The sequence below is a fragment of the Hypanus sabinus genome, chromosome 19 (assembly GCF_030144855.1).
Source record: "Hypanus sabinus isolate sHypSab1 chromosome 19, sHypSab1.hap1, whole genome shotgun sequence".
Taxonomy (NCBI): domain Eukaryota; kingdom Metazoa; phylum Chordata; class Chondrichthyes; order Myliobatiformes; family Dasyatidae; genus Hypanus; species Hypanus sabinus.
In genome coordinates this window covers 27,243,886-27,263,599 of record NC_082724.1, presented here as the reverse complement: position 1 = coordinate 27,263,599, position 19,714 = coordinate 27,243,886, and the positions used below count along the sequence as shown (strand labels likewise).

Here is a 19,714-nt window from a genome sequence, read left to right as displayed (position 1 = left end):
AAATATACTTTCAAATTTGGATGAAATTCCATCACAAATCTAACACAAATTTCTGATAAATACAAAGCTTAATTCACTGCTAATGCAACTGAAATTTGAAACTATATCGCTCGGTATATTAGACAACGAAAAGTGAGCAGAGAAAAGAAAGAATTAGTTCAAATTCAAAATGACCTATTGGTAATGAAAAAATTTTCAACGTATCTTGACTGAATTTCTGAGGTAGAAGTTTGATATAGGCAGATGGAGTGAGGGGACCCCTTTGGAAGTGTCAAATTTTGGATGAGATACTAAACCCAGATACAGTCTTTTCTCAATTGTGTGTATAGCATTATCCAGAAATCGTAAATGTTTTGGTAATGCAGCAGGTGTTAGCGGTGGAACTTGGTCTGCATTAAGAGTGCATACACTCGATGTTATATAGAACACAGAAGAGCACAGGAACAGGTCCTTCAGCCCACAATGTTATACCAGACTAATTTGAAAAAAAAATTATAATAAATTATTATCCTTTCTCCAGTTCAGTTTAGACTTATAGTTTGTACTCTCATTTAAGGTCAAAGCATTATTGCAGTTACAAGTGGATGTTACCACAATCCAGTGCAAATTGATTATGACTCATGCTACAGAGAAAAGGACATGGAAAGCAGTGTGAATGTGCTGAAGTTCAGTGCTGTTGAGCGTACTTGTTTTGTGCATTGGAAACTCTTGCCTGAACTTGCATAGCAGTTGAGGGACTTACTTGACCTGGATGTTGCAAATTGACTACCAAATCTCATCATAAATCTTAATTAATCTTCACCTACCACTCCCACAATCAGAATAAAAATAATGGCAATTCCAAAAGGGCAGCAGTGATTATATTTGGTCAGGCACCCGTACTACTACAAAAAGAGCTGGTGGAGGCATTTGAAGTAAAAGGGGGAGATAAAACATCCTTACCAATAGTTGGGCAAAGCAAAGAACTGATGTAAGCAAACTTGCCATTAATCCCCATTAGAAAAAAAAAGAAGCATGCAAGGGATTAATAAATCTCTGAAAATTTTAAAACAAATACAGTCTTAAGTTAGATTGGACAAGCTTTTTTTTGTGCAGAGGCAACAGCCATTTTCTAGGAAGAGTTGTGATTTGCAACCTCCTGATAGAAAGGGTCATGGAACCAAATTCAAAAGTAAATACCATTGCTCTCCTTCCTCCACCTGGGATGCCAGGGGTAAGTTTTAATGCAGAGAGTGGTGAGTGTGTGGAATGGGCTGCCAGCAACTGTGGTGGAGGCGGATATAATAGGGTCTTTTAAGAGGCTTCTGGATAGGTACGTGGAACTTAGAATAGAGGGCTATGGGTAACCCCAGGTTATTTATAAAGTAAGTACATGTTTGGCACAGCATTGTGGGCCGAAGGGCCTGTATTGTGCTGTAGGTTTTCTATGTTTCTGCTTTCTTTTTTTCCCTCTCAGAATGCACAATACAAATTGTAGCTCATGGTAAGTTATTGGGAAAGGCTTTTGACTTGCATATTAAAGTTTATTCTGTATTAAATTACAGAAAACATTTTTATATCACATTATTGCGAACTATCTTTTAATTTAAATTCTACCTGCAACATCAACAGTTTTGTAAATTAAACTCCTATCATATCTATAATCTCCAAATGAACAGGCATTGTTTGAGACACATTCAATGAAAAATATTTGACGCATTGACATTATCAGTGCTCTATGAAATGACTAGTTTTCTATGAAAATTATGCCATATACATATGCAGTTTTGGTATGTGCTATATAAATGGGTTAAATTGAGGGTTTACTTGCATTTTCTGTTGTAATATGACAGAGCTGGATGACCTGTAAGCTGTTCTACAAAATCCATCAATTACCTGCCTCCTAACCATTCTGATTAACAATATGTGGATTCTTTATATTTGTATGAAATACGCCTTTATAGATCACAATAAACTCGACTAACTGGGAGAGTACCTATACTGCCTCTTTTGTGGACGATTGCACAAATCTCGCCAAATTGAATCCCATGGGCCAGAATGAGGACAGTTAGTATTTGATGTGGACTCCACTCAAAGATAATGCCCGATACTCCTTCGTACAATTCTGTGCTGTATCTGTTATTGAACAAAGGTATCTCTACTTGAATACCATGCATGCTCCTGAGAAGCCCCCAGTGGTATGATTCAAAACTAACTGTGATGTCAGGATCAGTAAGGTGATGGTTATGTGGATATGACGTCAAACAAAAAGCTTGCAAATATCACTCTCAGCAGCAGGAATTGCTATTGAAGGTTGTCACACTGTCAGAGTTCACAGATTCTTCACTGTTGTCTTTCTGATCTGGTCCTGCCAATGGCTGCACCAGGCTATTTTCATATACTCTTTTATGTATTGCACATGAGAAAATGGAGTTGCAGTACTTCGGATGGGGACATTCATTTTCCTATTGCCAATCTGCTGGAAATTTAATCTAGACCTCTTTGTAACAAATAAATCCTGCTTTGTTTATTTGCTCGAATTACACTTAAATGCATGGAGTTCAGGACCTTAGCCTTTAGTTCAATGAAAGAGTACCAAAGTTATCTCATCAGCCCTCAAAGGATCAGTATCATGAGGTTTTTTTTGTTATTCTAATATCTCATAGAGATTTGAAACTCTAGTTCTTCTGACTATACAGTTTACATTTTAAATGAATTAATTTTGATATAGTTTATTTCACAAAGATACAAAAGCAAATAATTAGGAGCAAACTTGTCGATTGACGCCTCTTCCACCATTTAATAGGATCACGCTGATTTGATTGTAACATCCACATCCCTATCTCAGTGATCTTCCACTCCCATGCTTAACAATATATCTACCTCTGCTTTAAAAGTATTCAAGGACACTACTTCCATCACTTCATCGAGAAGAGAGTTTTAAAGACTCAATGCTTACAAAAGAAAAACAAATTACTTGTATTGACACAAAATGCTGGTGGGACGCAGCAGGCCAGGCAGCATCTATAGGAAGAAGTACAGTTGGCCCAAAACTTCAACTGTGCTTCTTTCTATAGATGCTGCCTGGCCTGCTGCGTTCCACCAGCACTTTGTGTGTGTTGCTTGAATTTCCAGCATCAGCAGATTTCCTCGTGTTTACTTGTATTGGTCAAGCAGCCCCATAAGTTTTGAACAATGACACCCTAGTTTTAGATTCTCACAGAAGAATAAGTATACTCTCAACATTCACCCTTCAAGAGTCTTAAGGATTTTGTATGTTTCATTCAAGTTACTTTTTGTTTTTCCAAACTCAAGCAGATACAAGCCCAACCTGTCCAACTTTTTTTTAATCATATAATAACTCTTCCATTACAGGTATTAATCTAGCAAATTATTTAATGGTGCATAATTCTCCTGACATAGTCTTTTCCAATGCCCAATATAACTGAAGCATAATCTTCTTCTTGTATTCCATTCTTCTAGCATTAATGGCATTCTGTTAGTTTTCCTGATTTTGCGAGCCTTTGCAAATCATGTACTAGGATATCCAGACCCCTTTGTATCTCAGAGTGCTGCAACCTCTCACCATTGTTTTTTTTTTAATTTTCTGGTGAAAATAGTGAATTTCACATTTCATCACTACTACATCTGCCTCCTCTTTGCTTCTCACTTGATCTATCTATATCCATTTTGTGTTCAGGAAGAAAAAGGTCACCAAGTTTGAATAAGTGAGTATTACTCTGGGCTTTAAATACATCTGTGGTCCTTTTTATCTGCAGGCAGTTTGCTGCACCAGTTGCTTTCGAGCTACCACAGAAACTATTGAGTTGTAAGGGCTTGCTGCTGACAACATAGTTGATGACTTCTGAGAAGCCTGCTCTAATATGAGAAGCATGCATATAGTGGAAACCATACAGCCACACAAAGTATTATTTTTGCAGACATTGATAAAATGAAAAATTCACACTTTTGAGGCTGATTTTTGCAGTCCTTGAGAAGTTATGTCCAATCTACAAGAGCTTTGTTCTCATGCTGTCACCTTGACACAATGACAGCAAGCACCCTCTCTACCAACAATTTACAAAGATGAAAGCCAAGGGGCAAACATGAAGCAGGAGGAAGAAGGAAATCATCTCCTGCCCCACTATTCACAGTGTGCTCCATTGTTTTCTGGCCAATAATCCTATGCTTTGCCATTCACACACAATGTAATATACTAGCTATAACATAAGAAATAGAGTTCAAATTGAATAATGATAATAATACCATATATCATATGAAGCTCAGCTAACTACCATTTTTACATTCCATAAGAATTATTTTCTGTTTGGCCTCAACTAATCTTGAAATTCTTTGTTTTATTCTTCTGATTACATAATTCCTATGACTGCATTTCAGGAGATTACAGATAGTTTAGGAAGATTTTATCAAGCAACTCTAGGCTTAATGGTATGGGGAGCACCAGGCCTGCTGGTGGCCTCCAGGCATGTGATCATACAAAGAGAAGGGAAAGGATGGATGAATACTTCCTTTAAAAGTATAGTTGATAATGTAAACCTAATAATCTGTGAAAAGACATATTTGTACTGTTGAGTGACATTACTCTATAGTAATGATGGTAACTATTGTGAACTTGCATGACTGCATTCTGAACTTTGATTGCAGTTCCCGTGTGTTGGGTGACAGTTATTTGAACTACAACATTGATTATGAGATCTGCATGATGGATTCACAAATGTGCGACAGGAATTTGCCATCAGAAAGGAAGAGGTTCATTTTTGCAAAAGCTCATGTTCATGCTAGTCTCTATCATTCTTGGTATAAAATACAATATTTCAGACTTCTCAGTGAACCAGGCATTTGGTTATGCACGTCAACCAGCTGAGAGTCATAAAGTTATATAGCACAGAAACGGACCCTTTGAACAATTTGTCCATGTCAACCTTTCAGCTTATCACAGTTGCACAAAGTAAGACCATATTTTTCTATGTTTTTTGTCTTTTAAAATGCCTCTTAAACATAGTAAGCGTATTTGATTATAACAGATTTCAACCACTCTCTTGTGTAAAAAAAAATCCTTACCCCTCAGGTGCCCTTTAAAACTCCTTCCTCTTATCTTAAATCTAAGCCCTCTTGTTTTTGATATTATTACCATGGGAAAAAGATTGTTTCTATTTATGCTATCTTTGCCTCTCATATTCTTATACATTTCCATCAGGTTAGTCTGCTTCACTCCAGGCTATCCACTCTCTTCCCATAACAAAAGTCGTCTAATCCAAGCAATGTCCTGGTTAAACTCCCCTGCGTTTTCTTTAGCACAATCACATCTTTCCTATATGTGGTGATAAGAACTGTACACTATATACCAAGTCTTTTGTAAAGTTGTAACCTAATATCCTAATTCTGATATTCTGTCTGTTAACCTTTCAAGACAACTATGCCTAATGCATTTTTTTAACCACATGATTCACCTGTGTTGTCACTTTCAGGGTCTAGACTGGATCAGTAGATTTCTCTGAGGTGTTTCATTTACTGTATATGTCACTCCCATATCTGACTTCCGAAAATTCATTATTTTGTATTTGTGCATCCACCAATGCTCTACTCAATATTCCAGCTGATTTCACCTTAATGTCACATTTCACAATTTTCCTCACAACCCATAACACCACCAACTTTTGTGTCATTTGCAGACTTGCTAATCATACCTCCTATATTCACATGTCTTTAATATAGATAATAAACAGCAGATTTCTCAGCATCAGTCCCTGCGGTGTTGCATTGTTCATAGACTTCCACTAAGTAAAACATTCATTCATCACTATATTCTGTCTCCTATTAGCAAATCAATTTCAGATGCATTTCCCCCGCTCCCTTTGGATTTGATGTGTCTTATCCTTCTGGACCAGCCCAAGACTTTGCTAAGTCCAAAAGGACAACATCACTGCCCTGTTTTGTAATGTCCTCAAATAAAAATCAAGTAAGTTAGTGAGACAGAATTCTCCCTGCTGAAATCCATACTGACTATCCCTACTCTGTGCCTACATTTCCAAATATACATGAATCCTGTTTCAGAATTTAAAAAAAATAATTTCCCTACCACTGACACAAGGGTCACAGACCTGTAGTTACTTGGCCTATTTCTGCACCACTTGTAAATGAAGAAATAATTTTAGCTTACATTAAGTCCTTCTTGTACCTTCCTTGTGGTTATCAAAGGTCCAAGAATCACCATTAGGGCCCAGCAGTCTTCTTCCTTGTTTTCCATAGCATTCTAGGATAAGTCTCAACTGTCCTTGGGCATTTAGCAACCCTTTAGGATTCCAAGACACACAATGTATCACTTCCTGAACTGTCTCTCCTCTATGTCCTTCTCCATGGTGAATACAGATGGGAAGTCCTCACCTGCATTACCTAGCTCTTTTTATCCCAAGGGCATCCACTCTTTTCCTGGCTAACATCGTGCTCATATAGCTCTTTTTTTTATCCTCCTAATTTCATTTTTAATTACATCCTTTATATTTCTCAGGGCCTTGCTTGATTATGGTTGTCTATAACTGTTTTATGCTTCCATTTTTTCCCAGATTAAACTTTTGTCACCTTCTGTAATTTTGCCACTTTTTTCTTTAACCTTTGCCTGAGCATCCTGACCCGAAACTCTTGCAAATTCTTTTTTAAAAAAGAATCCCTTTTGTCATATTTTATTTTTCCCACAAGGACCTGCTCTTACTTTTGCAAGGTCTTCTTTTGTGGAATCAAAATCAGAATTTCCTGACTTTAGGACATTAACTTGAGAGCACAGTCTTATCAGTTTCCAAAGCAACATTGAAGGTTAGAGAATTGTGGCCTCTCTTTCCAAAATGTTACTTAATTGACACTTCTACAAACAAGAGGAAGTGACATTCAAGAAAAATCAACACATTGCAACTATGACAAATGAGGGTGTGGCAGAAAGATCAAATTTGCTGGTTCTTAAGATTGTGAATTGCAAATCATCAATTGAGCTGAAGCCTTAATAATGTTTTCAATATTAACAGTTTTGTTCAATCTCGAATGATACTGCTACCAAGAAAATTAGTGGCATTCCCTCGTCAAATGATACTACTAAGACAGTGAAAATGACAAGCTAGTTTGCAACACTTTGATAAGTTTCCTGACATTTGTAGTGCTGTGGTGCTTGATGTTTGCTATATGTGTGAAGGGGCCTTTCATAAAAATTTACTTACCAGTAAGATCTGCCACAAAGTATAACAGGTGATGAAACTTCCAGATTTCAGGAAAAATATTTTACAGGGAATGGACTCCAATGGGACCAATGAATTGGAATTTGCTCTGAAAACCTGTCCACAATGATAAGCAAACTTTTGGGAGTACTGGCCAGCATAGTTGAATTTGCACTGGATGCTCAAGTGACATTGCTTTTTTCAAGGAGATGTATTGCCTCCAGAATTTTAAAATGTGTCACTGTATAAATTAAAATTCTAAATTTTGTGAAAATAACTACACTCATTTTTCTCATTTCCTGGAATGTATGAAGAGATGGAGACTGACATTCTGCGGTATGGCATTGGTCCCATAGTAAAGTACTAAGCTGAGTTTATGAACTGCGATCTGAGCTTGGTCTTTCTGTTTCTAAAGAATTCTCCTTTGGTAAAGGACATTCAATGTTTACAATAACTTGCCAAGCCTGCATATTTGGCAAATATACTAAATCAATTCTATCAAGGAAGGTGCATCCAAGGTCTTTCAAATAGCATTCTTGCTATTAATAAGTTCCGAAAGTAAGAGTTCGTACCGAAGTTCAGTCCTATTCCCATCCTTTACATCAGTAGCTATTAATGACAGCAAAGATGTCAATCTCACACTGCAATTCAAATGATGTCATCTTATCCATAACTCAACTCTATAAAATTTTAAGAATGTTTAACTTCTGTGACTCTGATTCACAGAAAGGAAAGCAATGAATTTGTGAATTACTCCCATCTGGGACACTGAGGCCTCACTGTTGCCAATATTACAGGAAATGTTGTTGAAATTCTCAAGTGATAACGATATGCAATTTCTAACTAGTGTTTTCTAACATTCTGGTTCTAATGCTCAGTAAACTTGCATTCAAAGTCTTACTGCCTTTCTACGCTACTTAACCGCAACAGTGCAGTTTCAGCAAAATGTATAACCAAGTACCAAAACATTAGGAAGATTTGTCAACTATTCTTGCCATAAATTCCTTGGCTTGAAAAATATGCATTGATTGGTTGGCATAGAGAGCTCAATAGGATATAGTCAATGAATCTTTTTTTATAAACCAAATTTTGTGTAATTTGCAAATGTAGAATAATTGTGGGAAAACTTGATTCCCTCATTGCTGTTGGTAGAGTATTCCAAGATTTGTATGGAATGATGTTGAAGTGCCATCAAAATATTCCTCAGTCAGGTCAGAATATTTTTAGGGGAACCTGCAAGTAATGATGTTCCTATGCACTGTCACCATTGTCTTTAGTGGTAGTGGCTGTGAATTCAGAAGATACTGTCACAATCACCTGGGTGTATAAATGAAGTGTCTTTTATATATGGCACACTGTACAGCCATGGAGCTTCATTGCTCAATGAAATTAATGTTTACAGTAGTTGATTGGCCATATCCTAATCTATTGACCATAAAGAGAACCAAAAATTCAATCATATTTTGTGGAATGGGCATACAGTATAACTCTGATAATCTGCTGTCCAATTGTTTGAAAATCCAAATGGTTTGGCACCTGGTTCTGTTTCCTACCCTCCCTGTATGCTCATCATGGCCCTTTCCCATGTTCCTTTAAAACTTACTGGGACCTTGTTCTTTTTGAACACAGGAGCCCTTTTTTCCCCCTTATCACTTTAAACGCAACTACTTCGCTGAAAAAATATTGTTGTATTGGTGAGTATTTAAGAAAAGTGATTTAAAAGTATTGCTGTATTAATAGGAGTTATATCTAATACAAAAACTTGCCTGCTCAGCACCACCAAAGTCCTGAGGGTGCCAGATTATCCAAGTTTTATTGTAAAATATGAATCTGATGAAGTAAGATGATATGTTTACTTCAAAACATTTTTGTGACAACTAATTTTTACATTAATATGCTGTTTCATTTCATAAACTATAAAATTAAATTCATTTTCAGAATGACATGGTGTAAATTTTAAGTGTATGATTTCTGAACTAGTCATTGTCTATCAAATTATTGCACATTTTGGTCTTTATAGGGACAATATTGTTGAGTTGCATACAAAAAAATGGAACATTTTGTCTCATTGAATGAAGTGTAACTGTGGATGGTTTAATTTTATTATTCTTCACCAGTAACTCACATTTATTTGTATTACTGAGGCACCAGTCTGGAAATTTTGGCATCACAATTCTTGATGCTACAGGTCCCCATTTACCTGCAGTTTTGTATGTGCTTCATTCCAGTTATTCTAATGGGCATCCTATGGTTCTGAATATATCATGTGCACATTCAGGAAATGTACAATAGTCACATATATCCTTGTAAAATGCTGATTGGCCCTGTGTTAATACACCTAATCCAAACTGTGGCCCTTGCATGGAGAGTAAAAGCAGGAAGAGACCCATTTCCTGAGCTATTTCATGGGAGCTTTATTCAATTATCAATTGACTTGGAGGATCCCAACTAAAGCTGTGCATGGCCCTTTCAATTTCCTACAGATGTTCTCATTAGGAGACCAAATAAGCTGTAATAAATCAGCAGTCTGTGGGAGTAGTAGTCTACTTGATGACTTGGCTACCTGTGATAATTAATTCGGATTGGTTTTAGATGAGAGCTAAGGTTGCAAAATATATGAGTGTAATGATGTCATTGGTGGGTGGAATTTGATACATTCACTAACTTTGCCCATGCATGAAGCTAGTAAGTTTCTTCTATGTCTGCAATAAGAAGCTGTGCTTCATTTTCCTTATGGGGGGGCTATGCTGGGTTCCAAAACTGAGACAATCTTTGTTCTGGTTCCCATTATGCCCACTGTACAGCATTAGAGGATCAGTGGTGTGAGGTCCATTGACTGGTGTGATAATCTTAAAACCAATGAGATCTTTTTGTTATAAAGAATGAACATGATTTTAATCAGCACCAGACTGGGCGTGTAAGACTCCTGAAATTACTGTTGATCATTCTACAGCAATGCAAACAGCAGGAAGATTAGCTCTGTGTGAACATTGCATTCCGTGTGTCCTTGAACTTCCTGCAGAAGTAGAACGGAGTCAGTTGCAGGTGTTTTCCAGGGCAGTAAAATTTCTGACAAAGATAACAATATTTTTCCTCAGAAAATTAGTGGTATGCCATATGGAGACACACGAGAGTGCAAATGCTGGAATCTGGAGCAACACTCAAAGTGCTGGAAGAACTCAGTTGGTCAGGCAGCATCTATGGAGGGAAATACAGTAGACACTTCATTTGGACTCTTTCATATTTTCGATTGAGTCTCTTCACCTGGACCAATGAATCTTCATCAGATGCTGACTAGCCTGCTCAGTCCCTCCAGCTCTGTGTGTGTTGAGAAATCCAGTACATTCTGTGTTTGACTGTATGGAATATTTTACAAAATATGCAGGCATTGGGAAATGAACAATATATTTTATACTTCTCATTGCAAAACTTTTAAAATTATTCAAAGTTTACTTAAAATGTCATCACAAAATTCCCATTGCTCCTGGCCACATTTGTAAGATTTTGATGATCTTAACTTTATGCAAATTTTAGTACATTTCACCTAATTGGCAGCACAATATTAATGAATATTAATAGTTGAGATCAAAAGTGGGATGCAGATATCAAAGCAGAATAATGATTTAAAAATCACAACATATGCTTAGTGCATAGATAGTGTTAGATTCACCCTGGACACACCATTGACTCTAATAATTTGCATTTTGTTACTAAGATTCCTTTGTTTCTTTGAGATAAATATTTTATAAGCAAAATATGAAATCATAAATTGAATTTCCCAAGAATTCTTCATTTGTGAAAGGAACACATCTGCACTATAATGTTTATCTCCCAGGAATGTGCAAAACTGTGGCAAATATAAGCAAGTGTGAGCTCATCTGTTTGGATCTATAAAGGTTGCATTAGATTTGTTTGCAAATGGTGTGAAAAACCAGACGCAGCTTATCCCAACATGAGTTAAAAGTCCATATATGTATAAAAATCATTAAACGGTCATGGACAGTTGCAAAAAAAAGGCTAATGGAATGCATGCTTATTTTATCGGGGATAAAAATTCAAGCAGTAGGAGTCATGTTTCTTCACCACTAAGTCCTGATGAGGTTATCCCTGGAACACTACTTTCAGTTTTGAGTACATTTGAAAGAAGATAGTGGATGCAGAGTGGGAGAGCATTTATTTATTAACATGGTTCAATTATGAAGAACAGTTACACAAACCAAAGCCATATTCCCTTTGATTTCAAAACTTAAAGGTGAATTAATGTAAACTTAGAAAATATTAAGGACATTAGGAGTGATATACTGAGTAACTATTTCTGCTCGATAATGAATCAGTCTTGGCTTCATATGCTAAAAATAAGGTTAATTAATGGGCCTAAAGTTTGGAGCTCTTCCACAAATAACAGTTAATGCTTGATTGATTGTTTTACTTCTGAAATGAATAGCTTCATATATTTAGGGATAGGGAACACAAGTGACTGTAAGTTATCATATAATCTATATTAAAGGCAACATAGGTTTGGTGGGGGGGGGGAGGAATGGCTAACTTCTGATCTTGTGATCTTTCAGGCAATTTGGACTACATTTCATTATTGTTTAGCCTTCTTTGTTTGCACTTGGAATGCATCATATATCTGAAGCCAACATGTGCATTGCCTGTAGTATAAAGTAATGGCTTTGACAGCAACACCCAACTTTCATTGCCTCTGAAATTGAAAGATTGAAGTTGTAAAAGTAAGACATTTCATTAAATTAGTTGTCTATTTTTTTTCTCAGTCTTCCTACCCTCTTCTGACAGCACCGCAACTATCAACCTAGTCTTTATAGGGTCTTAGAGCACTACAGCACAGAAGCAAGCCCATCTAGTCCATGCCAAACTAATTTGCCTAGTCTTATCGATCAATTTCTGGACCACAGACCACCATATTCCTCCCGTCAATGTACTTATCCAAACTTCTCTTAAATGTTAAAATCCAACCTGCAGCCACCACTTCCTTTGACAGCTTGTTCCACACTGTCATCACCCTCTGAGTAAAGAAATTCCCCCTCATATTCCGCTTAAACATTTCACCTTTTACCCTTAACCCTTAACCTCTAGTTATAGTCTAATTGAAACTCAGTGGAAAAAGCCTGCTTGCATTTCTCTTTCTATACCCCTCATAATTTTGTATACCTGCATCAAATCTCCCTTTATTCTCTTATGTTCCAGGGAGTGAAGTTCTAACCTAATCAACCTTTCCTTAGAACTCTGTTCTTCAAATCCAGGCAACATCCTTGCAAATTTTCTCTGTACTCTTTCAATTTTATTGGCAGCTTCTCTGTACTCAGTTCTTTGACTGATGAAGGTCAATGTGCCCAAAACTCTCCTTTTGACCAGTCTACTTGTGATACCACTTGCAAGGAATGATGGACCTCTACCTTTGCAATTGTAGATCTCCAAATCTTGATGCATCTACAGACTCAAAAGCATCTTTTGCACTCTGCCATGATTGGTGTTTCTTCACCAACCTGATTGCTGAAGGTCTATCTAAATAAATTGATTTTGATTTTCTGATCTGGATATAATATTTGACATCTTATTCATGAATTCTAAATAGACTGCATGTGTTTAAAATGCTTCATTGTCGATCAAAGCAGTCTAGATGTGTTGTGGTTATGAAAGTTGCCATTTAAAATGCAAGATATATTTTTGTGTTTGTAGATTTTAAGCAAAATTTTAAACTAATTAGCCTCTGTGGGCAGCTGACCAAGTGGGAGGCAGAATGAGGTGTGAGAGATAAAAATGTGCCATATTCAAAGATTTGTGGAGCTGAACTATTCTCAAAATAATACTATTTGAAATGATCAAATTTGAGGAAATCTGAAGATGTTGGAAATTAAAGCAATACACACAAAATGCTGGTGGAACGCAGCTGGCCAGGCAGTGTCTATAGGAAGAAGTACAGTCAACGTTTCGGGCCGAGACCCTTCGTCAGGACTAACTGAAAGAAGAGATAGTAAGAAATTTGTAAGGGGGAGGGGGAGATCCGAAATGATAGGAGAAGACAGGAGGGGGAGGGATGAAGCTAAGAGCTGGAAAGTTGATTGGCAAAAGGGATACACAGTTGGAGAAGGGAAATGATCATGGGACAGGAGGCCTAGGGAGAAAGAAAGGGGGAGGTGAGCACCAGAGGGAGATGGAGAGCAGGCAAGGAGTGATTGTGAGGACAGAGAGAGAGAAAAGAAGAAAAAAAAGGGAAATAAATAAATACATACATAAATAATTAAATAAGGGATGGGGTAAGAAGGGGAGGGGGGGCATTAACAGAAGTTAAAGAAATCAATGTTCATGCCATCAGGTTGGAGGCTACCCAGGTGGAATATAAGGTGTTGTTCCTCCAACCTGAGTGTGGCTTCATCGGAGGCCATGGATAGACATATCAGAATGGGAATGGGACGTGGAATTAAAATGTGTGGCCACTGGGAGATCCTGCTTTCTCTGGCAGACAGAGTTTAGGTGTTCAGCGAAACGGTCTCCCAGTCTGCATTGGGTCTCACCAATATGAAGAAGGCTGCATCGGGAGCCCCGGACACAGTATATCACACCAGCCGACTCACAGGTGACGTGTCGCCTCAACTGGAAGAACTGTCTGGGGCCCTGAATGGTGGTGAGGGAGGAAGTGTAAGGGCAGGTGTAGCACTTGTTCTGCTTATGTTGATTTTATGTTGTGTCTCCATGTGTCATACACACTTCATACAAACGCATTTTCCAATTTACTAATCGAAGTCTTATTTGAAGCTCTGCTGTTCTGGTCTTTATTTTCCCGTAGCCAACTTGCATCAGTCTTCACTGTGGAAGACATTAACACCATCCTGGATATTTGAGAATGTCAAGGAGCAGAACTAAGAGTACTACAGTGTGCACTGTATCCCTTTTGGTTGATGGAGTTGAAAGTTTTCAAGAGGTCAGAAAAGAATCAGTCCAGATGACCCCCAGGATATTGATGATGAGAGCTTACTGGTGGTAATGCTACTGAATATCGAGGTTAAGTGTTAGATTCTCTCTGATTGGATTCCCTTGGAATTCTGCCCTCTAACTTCATGAATTTGTGCCAAACCAGCTTCTCCCTATTTCACATTTTACCTGCTTCCATGGCTGTGGTTTCTTTTAGCAGTTTTATAAAATTTTCAGCTTCTTGTCTTGCTGAGGTGGTCCCATAATATCGAGAATATTATGCTGTGGGACACAGTCAACAGCACTTCAATGAAAGTCAGACTATCAGGGAAGGAGATCTTGGAAGTATTCTTACAGTAACACTGTCTGCTTCACTTTTCTTAGAGAGTCATATAGTCTTATTAAGCTGACTTCCTTGACTTTGAAATGGGTAGGGCCTTGGAAATTACAGTATTGAAGATTTTGTGAATATTATGTTACTGGCCAATAATTGGATTTCTTTCGTGTTCCTTTTTGGAGTCTGTTCTGCATGTTACAAGTTTATTTTTGTTTAACCTTGGATTTCAGATGTATTGGTATCAGAATTATTCTATCCCACCACTTCCACCCACCCCAATGAATTGTAATAATTTTTCCTGTCCCAGAATGTTTCTCAGTGGTTGTGAGTTGTCAGATTGCCTGTGAAACATCATCCGATTAGAGATTTGTTTGTGTTTTTTTTTCACCTATCACAGCATTTCTGTTGTCATTGCCATTTTGGGACCTGATTGATGAAAATGATAGAATAGATTAGGCAGCAGTCAATCTAGCATTTATCAGCTTCTGTCATGTTGTAGGTGATGAGAATATCCTCGATGTCCCTTGTTTAGACAATGATGTAATCTATCAAGCACCAATGTCTAAATTGAGGATGTTGCCAGGAGGCCTTGTACTTGCTTCCATGATGAAACAGGCTGACAGTTGAAGTTTTTGCAGTTATTTGAAATATCTTTGTAAATGAGTCTTTGTAATGAAATAATATCTGCATGTAAAGCATGACTGAATAATTGTGAGTTATGTTCATTTTCCTAGAAAATATAACATTAAGAGATTCCAGAAATGGATTACTATCTTAAAATCAATTGTATATCAAACAGCTTGCACCTTGTCAAGTTGTACATATTCTTTTTAGACTGGATAGGTAATGAAATAAAGTTGATTTAACTTGGTCTGTCCCAGAATACTTCTTGGCCCAACAGCTGGTGAGCTATTTGGAATTTGATGTCTTAATGGTTAAATTAGGTTATCGACTTTGAAGGTTGTAAGACAGCATTAGATTGAAAAATAATAAAAAAATTAGATGATCTGAAAGTAATCCAGCCAATTTCATAAAACAGAGATACAGAAGCAAGATATTGAGTAGGAATATCGTTTGTAAAGGTTTATAGGGTCATAGTATAATATAGAAATTTTGTTCAGCAGAGTTTTTCTGAAGAAAATTGAATGAACAGAGTGCCTTTGTTATTGGATTTTTAATTTCTGATTTATATAAAAGTGTAAGTTACTGAAAGTGTTCATGGTACTGGATTTTATTAAGTCCCAACAAATCAGTAACTAATATCTCTGGACAGATTATACATCTTAAATTACAGACAATTTAGGCATTTTTAAATCATAGAAATCCAGTAGTTTGTAGACATTCAGTCAATAAAACAGAGAAGGTGACTCGTGTTGTAGTTAACATGATTAGATATGTTGTTAAATTCATGAGAAACGTAATACTGCTGCTGACACAAATTGTGCTTTTCACAAGGTAATATCACTGGTTGAAATTGATAATAATCCATTGTATCAATCGATTGGAATGCAAGAACACAAATCAGAATCGGGTTTAATATCACTGGCATATGTCATAATTTTTTTTCTCTTTGCAGCAGCAATACAATGCAATACATATTAATAGAAGAAACATGAATTACAGTAAGTATATAGTTAAATAAGTAGTGCAAAAGTAGCAATTAAGAAGTATTGAAGTAGTGTTCATAGGTTCAATGTCCATTCAGAAATTGGATGGCAGAGGAGAAGAAGTTGTTCCTGAATTGTTAAGTGTGTGACTTAAGGCTCCTCTGCCTCCTTCCTGATGGTAGCAATGAGAACAGGGCATGCCCTGGGTGATGGAGTCCTTTATGATGGATACTGACTTTTTCAGGCATCGCTCCTTGACAATGTCTTGGATACCATGGAGGCTAGTGTCCATCATGAAACTGACTAAGTTTACAACTCTGCACAATTACTAGACTACTATTATTAATTCAATTTCTTCAATATACAGTCTTAAATACAGCGATATATATCACTACCACTCAGGGCCCAAACAGTTCTTCCAAGTGAGGTGACACTTCATCTGTGAGTCTGTTGGGGTGAGCCACTGTGTCCAGCGGTCCCAGTGTGGCCTCTTGTAGATCAGAGAAACCCAAGAGAGATCGCTTTGCCGAGCACCTACGCTCTGTCCACCAGAAAAAGCGGGATCTCCTGGGATCTCCCAGTGGCCACCCATTTTACTTCCACTTCCCACTCCCATTCCAATGTGCCATTCCATGGCCTCCTCTTCTGTTGCAATGAGGCTACACTTATGATGGAGGAGCAACACCTTATATTCCTTCTGGATAGCCTCCAACCTGTTGCCGTGAATATCGATTTCTTGAATTTCTGGCAAGGGCCTACACACTTCATCATTCCCCATTCCCAATTTTCCTCTCTAACCATATCTCCTTATCTGCACATCACCTCCCTCTGATGCTGCTCCCTCTTTTCTTTCTTCCATGGCCTTCTGTTCTCTTCTATCATCTTTCTCTTTTTCTAGTCCTGTGTCTCTTTCACCAATCAATGTCCAGCTGTTCATGTCAGCTCTTTCCATCCACCGCCCCGGGCTTCATCTATCACCTTGTGTTTCTTCTTCCCACCTCCTCACCTTCTTACTCTGACTCCTCATCTTTTCCCTGTCCAGTTCTAATGAAGGGCCTCGGCCCGACACGTTGACTGGACTCTTTTCCATAGATGCTGCCTGGCCTGCTGAGTTTCCCTAGCATTTTGTGTGTGTTGCTTGGATTTCCAGCATCTGCAGATTTTCTCTTATTTGTGATAAATATCATTGATATCATTTTCCCCATCAAGACTGTTTTCCAAATACGTTAATACTGTTTTAAGTATTTCAATATAGTATTTGAAGACTGAAATAAAATACAATTTTTGATGCAATAACATCTGATACTTGACCAAGTAACATGTTATGCAACATGTACTATTTGAAGCAACATTTTGTCAATTAATTCACAAAATAGAATATATAACATTATGGATTATTTAAATAATAATGGAGATAGTAAAGATGATTTGCAGCAGCTGAAGTTTTTTAAAAAATAGATATTTTATATACTGCATGTGGTATAACATACATGATGAGATTGGACAGCTGATTTCCTCAAACTTGAATCAATATAACTAAAATAATATCCTTTGAAAGTTTTGATCTTCGCATTAATTCATTGCAAAATTAACGGACAAACCAGCTAAATTGGTTAATGTGCTGTCATTTACTGCCTCCTGATTTGGGAAATTGTATATAAGATGAACTCTTGAATTAAATGACAAGAACAATCACTGAAGTCATGACTTTATGATGCTTGTTAGTTGCATACATCTCAAAAGCATTATAACTGCCAGCCTATTCCATCTAATTTATGGACTGACAATAAAGAACACAACAATAATGCATCATTTATTTTTATTACATTATCAATTATAAAACCCAAATGCTTCATAGTCCTTTCCTAATGTTTACTTGACTTTTAATGTTCAATTTCAATGGGGTAATTTTTGTAAATTTTGTAGTGTCAGTAAAAGCTTTGAAAAGCAAATCTTACTACAGTATTGTATTCCATCTTTGTACTTGTGCATTAATTTTATATGTGGCTCATTAAAATACACTTATTTGTACTTGTACATTATATTCAGCAAACTAGGCTTAATAACATTTCACAAGAGAGAAGGATTTCAGAATGTGAAACTCCAAGACCCATGTTACTATTAATTTTAAAAATAATTGCTAATGACTTTGTATTTAAAAAATCCTCATGTTTCCAACAGATCTTGAGATCCTCCTATTTAGGTGCTGTGTGTGTACACTTATTTTTAAAATGGTATGCTTCATGCAAACTGGAAAACCCAGAAGGCATTTTTATCTGTCCCATTGGCTACATTTTGCTATATACATTTGGTAAAACATACCATCAATTCAGCACACCAAAAGATAGTGAAACAAAATTGCAAATCTTTTTTACCCATCAAATTCCCAGAGGGCTGTTTTTATTCCTGTAACCCACTAACCTTATTCTCTACAACATGTATTTACATGAATTTATTCTCATCTTGTCCGTCAATTCCATGTAATTATTTTCACAATATTTCTTGCTAACGTGGTGCTTCTTCTTTATTCTGAAAATCCACGCCTTGGTTGATCTGATTCACCTTTCCTACATCTATATACTGGTGCCCACCTTCTCTGTCAGTTTAGTTTAAACCTTCCCTCTGGAATCTTTGTTTAAGCCTTGCATTGTTTCTCCATATTTTGCTTTTTTAAGACTATAAGCCATAGGAGCACCATTAGGCATCTGGCCCAATGAGTCTGCTCTGCCATTCAGTCATGGCTGATCCTTTTTTCCATCTCCTCCTCAACCCCAGTCCCCGGCCTTCGCTCCGTAAACTATGATGCCATGTCTAATCAAGAACCTATCAATCTCTGCCTTAAATACCCCAACGGCCTAGCTTCCACAGCTGCATGTGGCAACAAATTCCAAAAATTCACCATCCTATGGCTGAAGAAATTTTTCCTCATCTCTGTTTTGAAAGGGTACCCCTCTATTCTGAGACTGTGCCCTCTTGTCCTAGACTCTCCCACCATGGGAAACATCCTTTCCACATCTACTCTGTCTAGGCCCTTAGACATTCGAAAGGTTTCAATGAGATCCCTCCCCCATCTTTCTGAATTCCAGAGAGTACAGACCCAGAGCCATCAAATATTCCTTGTATAATAACCCTTTCATTCCTGGAATCATCCTTGTGAACCTCCTCTAGACCCTCTCCAATGCCAGCTCATCTTTTCTAAGATGAGGGGCCCAAAACTGTTCACAATACTCAAGATGAGGCCTCACCAGTGCCTTACAAAGCCTCAGGATCACATCCTTGCTCTTGTATTCTAGAACTTTTGAAATGAATGCTATCATGGCATTCGCCTTCCTCACCATGAACTCAACCTGCAAGTTAACCTTCAGTGTGTTCTGCCCAGTGACTCCCAAGTCTCTCTGCATCTCAGATTCCTGGATTTTCTCCCCATTTAGAAAATGGTCCACATGTTTATTCCTACTACCAAAATGCATGACCACGTTTTGACTCTTGCTGGCACAAAATCCAGAGATTACTGCGTTTGTTACCTTGTTTTCTAACTCTGATTCTAGCTACTGAAATATCTATATCAAAACTCAAACTTTGTCCTCAATTTATTTGCTTTTAACATATATCACAATTTCTGACTTATTCTCTTT

At 37.3% G+C, this 19,714-nt stretch overlaps 1 protein-coding gene across 4 annotated transcripts in view; it reads left to right on the top strand.

The window, feature by feature from the left end:
- The window catches only part of fhit (fragile histidine triad diadenosine triphosphatase), a 942,594-nt gene that overhangs the window by 1,385 nt on the left and 921,495 nt on the right, over positions 1 to 19,714 (top strand). Inside the window, exon 1 of one of the 4 annotated variants that reach the window (XM_059944249.1) lies at positions 16,049 to 16,094. The exons of the other annotated variants lie outside the window; for them this stretch is intronic. The gene's annotated coding sequence lies outside the window, so the exon portion shown is untranslated. Of the gene's footprint in view, positions 1 to 16,048; positions 16,095 to 19,714 lie in introns of those variants that run through there. 4 annotated transcript variants of the gene reach the window in all.